Source organism: Anomaloglossus baeobatrachus, chromosome 5 (genome assembly GCF_048569485.1).
Source record: "Anomaloglossus baeobatrachus isolate aAnoBae1 chromosome 5, aAnoBae1.hap1, whole genome shotgun sequence".
NCBI classification, from domain to species: domain Eukaryota; kingdom Metazoa; phylum Chordata; class Amphibia; order Anura; family Aromobatidae; genus Anomaloglossus; species Anomaloglossus baeobatrachus.
Window position 1 is genome coordinate 223,526,853 of NC_134357.1, and position 10,638 is coordinate 223,537,490.

At 44.6% G+C, this 10,638-nt stretch overlaps 1 pseudogene; it reads right to left on the bottom strand.

The window, feature by feature from the left end:
* Positions 1–6,478: 6,478 nt before the first annotated feature.
* On the bottom strand, positions 6,479–7,709 carry LOC142309878 (cofilin-2-like; annotated as a pseudogene).
* Between the last annotated feature and the right edge of the window lie 2,929 nt (positions 7,710–10,638).

Sequence of the window (10,638 nt, forward strand, 5' to 3'; positions counted from 1 at the left end):
CTATTCTTCCATACAGATCAGAGAAATGTACACAGATCTGCATAGAAAATATGACTACTTTTATTGCGGAAGTTAAAACACATTTAAAGGAATCAGTTGGCTAGGAGCCAAGAATACATAACACGTCTCCTATTGGGTATACCGTAAAATAGCTTATTCTGTATATGTGCTTTCTCATTTATATTAAGCTATGTCAGCATGATTCACTTGTCACATGAAAGTCCAGACTGTCTCATGAGTCTTATGATGTCTGAATGCAGATATAGGTGTGGTACACAGTTCAAGCACTATCTTAAATCCTGGTTTTTGGATATCTTCATATAACTCTTAATACTCATAATAGTTCATAATCTTGTCCATAACAGTACTGTATATCTGACCAGTTGCCACGTCACGGCATATCTCGTAACTGGGTACCTACTCTATGTTGAAGCCTCTCTCTGGGTCAAAAAAACACCTATGTATGGTCAAGTAGGAACCTGCTATATAGGATAAAATCACCTGTGGCAAATGGGGGAGGGGTGCACAGTCAGAAGGTATGACCCTCTTGAATATAGACAAAAATATTGCAGTTTGGTGAGTGCCGTCAGTCTTTTTGTCTATATTCAAGAGGGTTATACCTTCTGACTCTGCACCCCTCCCCCCACTTGCCACAGGTGATTTTATCCTAAATAGCAGGTTCCTACTGTCTTGGAAAATGGTGCCAAAAGCAAAATTTTAAATTTTTACAAATTTCTGATTTTTTTTGTTCACCACTTAAATTGAAAAATAAAATTATACATGCTTGGTATCTATGACCTGTATAATCATATTGTCAGGTCAACTTTACCATACAGTGATTGTGGCAAATAAAATATTGAAAACAATTGTGGAACTGCACTTATTTCAATTTCACTGAACTTGGAATTTTTTTTCCCATTTTCCAGTACACTATATAGTCAAATGAATAGACTCATTCAAGAGTACAACTCTTCCTGCAAATAAAATGTCCTCAAATGGCTATATTGAAGTAAAAATAAAAAATGTTATGACTTTTGGAAGAAGTGGAGGAAAAAAACTAAACAATAAAAATGGAAAATAGCCATGTCGTGAAGGGTTTAACCCCTTCACAACTTTGCACATACTAGGTACGGCCTGCTTGTCGAGGACTTGCCGACCTTGCAAGTACCAGTACGTCCTGGTAATTATGTGAGAACAGAAGCGCTGCCCATGCAATTGTCCCTGTGAGTGTGTAATGCCTGTACCATTGTCCCCACGCTGTTTTGCTCCCTTCCCTCATGGGGACATTGGCACTCTTACCTTCCCAGCTGCCCAGTGGTGTCTGCTCTATCTCTGATTCCTGCTGCTGCCTCCTGAGGCCTGCGCACACCACTCAGGTCTCGGGACTGCCCTTAGGGTGCACTCTGACAGGCCCCTCTTCTTAAAGGATCAGTACACCTCTCAACAATTCTGAAAGTCAACAGTTTTTTTTAAGGCACCTTCTTCTTAAGGGAGGTGCCTGGCCCATGAGTTCTATATGTTACTAGGTCTCAGGTCCTTTGAGTTGCTGTTATTGTGTTGTGTGCTGTTGCTGACTCCTGTATATGTTTCAATCCATATCAAGTATGCTGCTGCAACTACCCACACTGGCTGTTCCTATATAATCTACTGCACGTATCATCTCTGGCCGCTCCTACAATATCCGCTGCTGCAATTATCCACACCAGCCAATCTTATGAGATACGCTGCTGCTTCTACAACTAGAGAGCATGTGTCTATCGCCACCTCCTGTGGCTTTAGTGAAGTTTTGGTAGCCATTCTAGTTTTCTCTCCCAGGCCACTGATCGGTATCTTCAGACCAGTGGATCCCCTAACCCTTTGCTCGTCCCAAGAGCATTACAGTTTGCCCCGGCCATGAATCCCGCTGGTTCCAGTGGCACTCAATTCAATGGCCTGCAACAAGAGGTGGTCCGGCAGCGTGAATAACAGGGTCGGATGCAGACTCCTCTTTGGTCACTGGATACCAGCTTTCTAGCCATGTCTCTTGTCTCTGTCAAATGCGGTACTGACAGCGGTTCCTTCTCCACCAACAAACCCAGCTCCCCACCCCAGTCTTCGTCTGTAACCCACTCCAAAATTTGACGGTGACCTCTGAATATGCAGTGACTTCATAAACTAGTGCTCCTTGCACTTTGAACTGTTGCCTCATCTGTTCTCAGACTTAGCCAAAGTGGCTGTTATGATGTCACACCTAAGTGGCAAAGCCCTGGCTTGGATGAACCCACTGTGGGAGAGAAATGATCCAATCACCCATAACCTGCTAGTCTTCTTGGAGATGTTCCGCAAAGCATTTGACGAGGCGGGACGAGTTTCTTCGGCTGCATATTTGCTGCTCAGACTCCGCCAAGGGAGTCTCAACATAGGTCATTATGATGTCCCTTTCCACATCCTGTCCTCCAAACTGTGCCCTGGAATAACGAGGCACAGGTGGCTATATTCTGGGAAGGATTGTCTGAAATGATAAAGGATGAGCTGGCTGATCGGGTTGTGCCATCTTGTCTGGATGACCTAGCTATCCACATCGACCTTCGGTTCCAAGAGCAATCCAGAGAGGCAAACCTAGAGAAGAGGTCATTGCACCTGGCTTCTTCATTCCAGAGGCCCATCATGCTGCTACTTGTAGCTTTTGTGACTCCTTCCGAGACCATGGAGGTAGATCAAGTGTATTCGGCTAATTGACATCGTGAGATCCGTTGCACCAGTGAGGGGTTATTCTACTGCAGAAATCATATGCACATGATCTGCTTATGTCCGCAGAAATTGAGAAACTTTCCAGCATAGGGTGAGTAGGAGAGGCCACCTTAGGTGAGAGCAAGTCCTCTCCATCACTATATATAACTGTGTCCATAACAAGTGCAGACACCTGATTCTCTGAAACGGCTGTACTGGACTGCTTCCACTGGGAATTTCATACAGCAGGCCATTGTGGATCGGTATCTGATTCCCATCTTTCAGCTGCAAACTCCCATTGCTGTGTCTTCTGTGGATGGAAATCCCCTGTCTGAGGCTATCTAGCTAGTCACCAAGCAAGTTGTCCTTCAGGGGGAAATGCTGCATATGGAGATGATTGCCTTCCATGTGTTACCAGTAATGTCGCATCCACTTTTACTTTGCTTGCCATGACTTCGGAAGCATCAACCAGTGTTGGATTGCACATACGGAGAGGTAATCAAGTGGGGTCACTCCTGCTATGAAAGTTGTTTAATTTCCATGCAAGCTCTTGGCCACCTGTGAGACCCTGAGCTGACATCTTCTTACTGGGCCTATGCGGACATCTTGGACAAAAAGGAGGCTGAGACCCTGCCACCACACAGGCAATCTGGCTGTCCTATTGATCTCCTTCCCAATTCCACTCTATCACACATTCCATTCCACTCCACCATCCTCAGTTTCAGGCTGAGACCCAAGCCATGTCCGAATAAAGTGAAGGAGAATCTGATAATGGGATTCATCCAAAAGTCCTCACTGTCCGGAGCTGGAGTCTTCTTTGTAGGCTGGAATCACAATTGTGAGTGTAAAATCGGTCCGATTCTCATGCCAGAAAGTCGGACGATTTCTTCTAACATTTCATGTCCTGTCAGTGTGCAATCAGTTTTTACCCTCAGCAGCTGCTATTTATGTACTGTTATGTACAGGAGCATTTACAGTGTTCTCTGCTACTTGCTAGAAACCTATTGAGAAAAACGGATGTCACTAGGATGGTGTATGTGCCGTCCGTGTGACATCCGTTTTTTTTAACGTACCCATAGACTTGCATTGAAGAGACTCGCGCAAGAAACTCACCAAAACGCAGCATGCTGTGATTTTTTTCTCAGTCCGATTTGGAGTGAGTAAAAAATAGCAGATGGGAGCTGCCTCATTGATTAACATTTGTCCGAGTGCAATGCGAGATTTTCTCGCATAGCACTCGTGCGAGTTAATTGCAAGTGTGAAGCCGGCCGTAAAGAAAAAGGAGGGGTCTCTTTGGCCATGTATCGACCATAGAGGTTTCAACTAGAGATGAGTAAACCTATTTGATAAAGATTTACCAATTTCAAATTTGGTAGGATCCTTTGCTTTTTTATTCGGGCTCGGTAACCCCTCGCCCTTTTCTCAAAAGTTGGTAATGTTCGGTTTTGTTCGATCGCGTTTACATTTTTTTTTTTTAATTTTTTTAATAACGTTATGCATTTGTATAGGATTGTGATGCTGTATGATGGATTGGAGGGGATGTCTTTAATGAGTGGTGGGGGTGGGGATTTGGGTCAAGCCAGATATACCCGGCGGCTATTAATTGTGCCAAAAAATGCAGTGTCAAAATTCCTATATTTCATGTTTACATATTTTAGCTTTTAAGAGTGCCGCTGTATATATTTTTGTAACTTTGTTGAATTTTCAGTGTGCACCTGTTCACACCTAGTGGATGTACTGGGTGGTCAGTCTTTTTATATTAGTATCCTTTTTGACAGAGCACTCCGCCCTTCAGTTAGACCATGTTCATTTAGCTCGATCCTACTTGCCCATTGATTGTAGGTTTTTTAACCTGGATAGAGGCATATTAGGATAGGGTCCCGACAAATAGAGGTAGACCTTGTCGTTGGATGTCAGGCTTACACAAATTGGCCAATTTGTAAACTAATTATCTCATTTTTTCCAATATGAGTAAGCAATGACAAAATTACTATATTTCATGTTTACATATTTTAGCTTTTCAAAGTGTAGCTGTACATATTTTTGTAACTTTGCATATAAATTGCGGACAAGTGGCGTTGGTGCCATTTTCTGAATTTGAAACGTTAGGGAAGGTGCTGCCACCAGGGCTCCCGGTGGGGCAGCTAGACAGCTTAGCTAGGGGTTTAATGAAAGGTAGTTGAGATAGATAGGAGAGCGAAAGTGTAGAATAGGCATGTGCAGTGTAGGGAAAGCCGAGTGCCACAAATTGGCATTTAATGATAGGAATAGGGATTGTCAGTGCCTGGAAAACAATTGCCAGTGAACAATTATTATTATTATGATTATTATTATGATTTTTTTATTATTATTTTTTTTTTTTCTGATTCCTTTATTGGTTTATTAATGTCAGATCTGCCATTATGACTTCCATATTAGTAACGCAAGACTAAAGGAATTAAAGACCGCAATGAACAAGTGACTGAGGGGAGGGAAAAAAAACAAAAAAACAAGGGAGCTGTAGGTGGTGAAAGGCTTCAGTCATCTATTTCTTTACCCTCCCAATAGACCAGTCTCTAAACACACAAATGCCCAAAGGGTCATCGAATTGAGAAATTGGCAAAAAGAAAAAAACAAAACCAAAGTACTTAATATGCGGCCATCTATTTCAAAAAACGAAATATGGAGTGCTGGACTGGAGGAAAGCCGTGTCCTATACTCTGCTTAAAGGGAACCAAACATCAGGATTTTCGTGTATAAGCTGCAGCCAGTGCAGTACTGGCACTATCATGCACAGTGTGTACATACCATCAGGGGGCAGCTCGGGTGTTTAGGCAGTGAAATACAACTTTATAAAGTTTGAAATTTCGTGCACTTTTTGATTGACGTGTGCACCTCGCTGCTAATGTCCGGGCGGGTTATGCAGGAGTTCCCCGCCCCCCCAACAGCCTGTTCCTCCCTCTCTCCTGATGTCCGGGCGGGTTATGCACGTGTTCCCCGCCCCCCCCCGCGCTGCCTGTTCTTCCCTCCCTCCGGCTGTATGTAAATATCTAATCTTCAGAAACATGGCGCCGGAGTGGGCCTCTGCGCATAGCGCTTATCTCCGGCGCCATGTTTCTGAAGCCCGCATTACACAGCTTGGTGTCTGCAGACTGCAGAACAGCTGATCGGAGGACGCGATCAGCTGTAGCTATGATGACGTGCCGCCTCAGGACACCGGGCCAGGACAGGAGCTTGCCAGCGACATCGGGGGTCAGGTGAGGTAAGTTCACAATGGACTCACATGACCCCGTGACGGCAGTGCTGCGAGACCCGGTCACGGTAGTGATATCGCGTCCTCCGATCAGCTGTTCTGCAGTCTGCAGACACCAAGCTGTGTAATGCGGGCTTCAGAAACATGGCGCCGGAGATAAGCGCTATGCGCAGAGGCCCACTCCGGCGCCATGTTTCTGAAGATTAGATATTTACATACAGCCAGAGGGAGGGAGGGAGGAACAGGCAGCGCGGGGGGGCGGGGAACACGTGCATAACCCGCCCGGACATCAGGAGAGAGGGAGGAACAGGCTGGTGGGGGGGCGGGGAACTCCTGCATAACCCGCCCGGACATTTTCTGCAGAGGTGCACACGTCAATCAAAAAGTGCACGAAATTTCAAACTTTATAAAGTTGGATTTCACTGACTAAACACCCGAGCTGGCCCCTGATGGTATGTACACACTGTGCATGATAGTGCCAGTACTGCACTGGCTGCAGCTTATACACGAAAATCCTGATGTTTGGTTCCCTTTAAGTTAAGAGGAATTCTGTGCTACTGGAGGTTTACAAATTAATAAAGGTGCCATTACAAGCTTCTTAAAAAGGTTTCCTACGATACTACAAGTACTTAATACCCTGCAAATGCCAGGAGGGTAACAAAAAAAGGAATGTTGCAGAAAAGTGGAATTTGGAGGTGCGCTCATCTGACAAAACGAAAAATGGTTCTGGGAATGTTAGAGGCCAACCCACAAGCAGCACGTTATGGGCCATGGTTTGATCCACAATTTGCATTAATGTTTGAACATCTAGATTACAGTATCCACATCTACAGAGCTCAGTTTTGTAAAACTGGAGCAATGAGGAAAATGGGTAAGATGCCAGGGTGCATTTGGCAAAATAACTCAGCTTAGGAGGCAAGTGATGAATGAATGAAGGGGCAGGAGATTAGTTCATAACTAGGATGGTAAAACTGCCTCTGTTGGAACAAAAACAAAACAAAAAATGTACTACAGGGACATTAATGCCTGCTGAGGCAGGGGGATGGCTTGGAGGAGAAGCCTGCTTGTAGAATGAATGATTCCCTCATCAAGAGGGAGTGTAGGGTTTAAGCGTAACAGAGGAGACCCTGTTGGGGGGAGGGATCATAACATGGAAGCCCCTTTAAGAAGTGGAACAGACACTGGGAGTGGAGGCAATGAGGTCTTCACAGAGTTACTCCTTCCACAGAGGTACTCCTTCCACAGAGGTGACAGTGTTGCCGCCAAGTTTCTCAGCCAGGAAACAACGGTTTCTTATGTCAGCTCTGTTGTTCACCTGCATCTCGTGATTACAACCTGGGAATTTCTTCTTGATTGCGTCTTTAGAACTGGCATATATCATTTTGCTTTTCAGTGGAGCATCCTCGGGGGGCCCAGAAGACAAAGACCAAGTCCTCTTTCCTAGTCTTCTTTGTTTCATAGCAGCAGTCATATAGGGCATAGCGGCAGTCATCACAGGGTAGCATTTCCACAAAGGCCTTGTAGGGATCGGTGATTTTCCCGCCACAATCTCCAACTAAGATTTGTTTGCCTTCTTCTGGGATAATTATTTCTTGTCAGGACTCAGGCAGAATACGACAGCCTTCAGACGCTTCTTTGCCTCCTCGGGGGTGCAGGACTTCCATACCTTCATTGCATTGAAGATCTCAACGACAATATCGGCAACCATCACACCTGAGGCCATGGTGTCGGTTCGGGTTAGTGGGTTAGATGAGGCGTGGAGGGAGCCGGAGGCAGGAGGGGGAAGGCAGCCGGGGTGTCAGGAGATGACAAAAAGAGACCGTGCAGCCGCCTGACAGACTCGCACCGAAAAAAAAAAATCGATTTTTTTTTTTTTTTATTATTATAGCGCCATTAATTCCATGGCGCTTTACAAGTGAAAAAGGGTATACATAAAAACTAGTACAACAATCCTTAACAGTACAAAACAGACTAGTACAGGAGGAGAGAGGACCCTGCCCATGAGGGCTCACAGTCTACAGGGAATAGGTAAGGATACAATAGGTGAGGACAGAGCTGGTTGCGCAGTGGTGTACTGGACTGAGGGTTATTGTAGGTTATAGGCTTGTCGGAAAAGGTGGGTCTTCAGGTTCCTCTTGAAACTTTTCACGGTAGGAGAGAGTCTGATATGCTGGGGTAGAGAGTTCCAGAGTATGGGGGAGTCACGGGAGAAATCTTGTATGCGATTGTGGGAAGAGGAGATAGAGAGGAGTAGAGAAGGAGATCTTGTGAGGATCTGAGGTTGCGTGCAGGTAGGTACCGGGAGACTAGGTCACAGATGTAAGGAGGAGACAGGTTGTGGATGGCTTTGTAGGTCATGGTTAATGTTTTGAACTGGAGTCTTTGGGCAATGGGAAGCCAGTGAACAAATTGGCAGAGTGGTGAGGCTGGGGAATAGCGAGGGGAGAGATGGATTAAGCGGGCTGCAGAGTTCAGGATAGATTGGAGGGGTTCAAGAGTGTTGGAAGAGAGGCCAGAGAGCAGGAGGTTGCAGTAGTCGAGGCGGGAAATGATGAGGGCATGTACTAATGTTTTTGCTAATTCTTGGATAAGGAAGGCACGGATCCGGGAGATATTTTTGAGTTGTAGTCAGCATGAGGTGAAGAGGGCTTGGATGTGTGGCTTGAAGGATAGAGCAGAGTCGAGGGTTACTCCAAGGCAACAAGCTTGTGAGACTGGGGAGCGTGAGCAGCCATCAACTTTGATGGATAGGCTTGATGGAGGAGTTGAATGAGGAGGAGGAAAGACAATGAATTCTGTTTTGTCCATGTTAAGCTTTAGGAATCTCGCAGAGAAGAAGGATGAAATAGCAGAGAGACATTGTGGGATATTTGTTAATAAGGAGGTAATGTCAGGTCCAGAGAGGTAGATCTGAGTATCATCGGCATAGAGATGATACTGAAAGCCGTGGGACTCTGAGCTGTCCCAGGCTGAAGGTGTAGATGGAGAAGTATTATTGGGGTGAAAGTGAAGAGAAACACAAACATTGTTTAAAGTGACTATGTATGCAGTTACCTTCCGGTCCCTTCTGGTCCAATTCGGCCTAATTCAATGCATCATACTTATATGGTGCATACTTTTATTGTTGCAGAGTTCAGAGGCACCAATATATCCACACACAAGTGCAATCAGCTGTGAAGAGGTGGGGTACAACAAGAACCTCTTGGTCACTCAATCAAAGAAACCAGATGCAACATTACTAATTGCAGAGTAAACAAAGATCATAAAAAGAAGGTGGGGAACGGGGGGGGGGGGTGGGGGGGGCGAGCACAGTGAGAAGTTGGAGCACACCACAGAGATATTGAAGCAAAGAAAGAGCAGGTCAGATCTACAATCTAAATAGCTATTGCTCCTTATTACCGACTACTCCCAATTAGGCAATCAATCACTTTCCAACGTATTGTTAGTACTGCCTGCTGTCAATTTGTATTTTACATGAATTTTCCACAAAGGTAACAAATAGACATCAATCCGATAAATATATTATCAAACATCAGCCATGTGTGAACAGCCAAACATGAAGTGACAACGTCAACTATTAAAACAATTATTTTTATTGATATATATTAAAAAATAGAATTAAAACAGCATAAGGTGCTATGTGTTGAATATTACATACAGAGTCACAGACAGGGGAATTTTTTGAAAATCCCAAACAAAAAATTTATATATGGGATAATAATATCACCACCGAACAAAATTGCATAGAAACAGATAAAAAATGGGCTGACTAAATAACCTATTATACTACATTAGATGGACATCATAATTAGAGTTGAGCGCGGTTCGTGGTTCTCCAGTTCGCGGTTCGAGTGATTTTGGGGGCTGTTCTAGATCGAACTAGAACTTGAGCTTTTTGCTAAAGCTCGATAGTTCTAGTTACGTTCGAGAACGGTTCTAGCAGCAAAAAGCCAAGCTAATTACTAGCTGGCTTTCCGCTGTAATAGTGTAAGTCACTCTGTGACTCACACTATTATGAAATTTCAGCGTATAGTCTGCGGGAACAGCGCGTTCAGATCATTGCTGCTGGGATAATGGCGATCGCCATTTTTTTTTTTTTTCTGTTCTTCCATCCCTCCCTAAGCGCGCGTGTAGTGGGGCGGGCCAGCATGTCAGCCAATCCCAGACACACACACAGCTAAGTGGACTTTTAGCCAGAGAAGCAATGGCATGTGTGATAGGATGTCCATGTCACATGTCCCTGCATTATAAATACGGGCATCTGCCCATCTGGACGCCATTATCTGTCTTCTGTGTCTGGGTGTCAGTCACCGCAGGTGGAGCTCCTGTCTCCGATACTGCTGTGTACGCTCTACACAAAGCGCTATACAGAATAGGGATAGAAGTTTCTTTCAGCCCTTGTAAGGGCTAATTACAGCAGGCTCAGAGCCATAGGTGACAATCAGGTCCGAGGAAAGAGTTTTTAACAGCTACAGATAAGAGCGTCTGTGGAAGGGGAAGAGGAAAGGTATACCAACATGGGATCACCACAAGAATATATAAAGAATAAATATTTTATTGATGCAGGCAGAAACAAGAAACCACATGTCTCCACACTTGGAGTATGGGCACACAATAACACAATTAAAAACACTTAAAAAGCCAAAGGCATGGACACCATACACGCCAGGAAAGATTACATATAAACAATACAATGT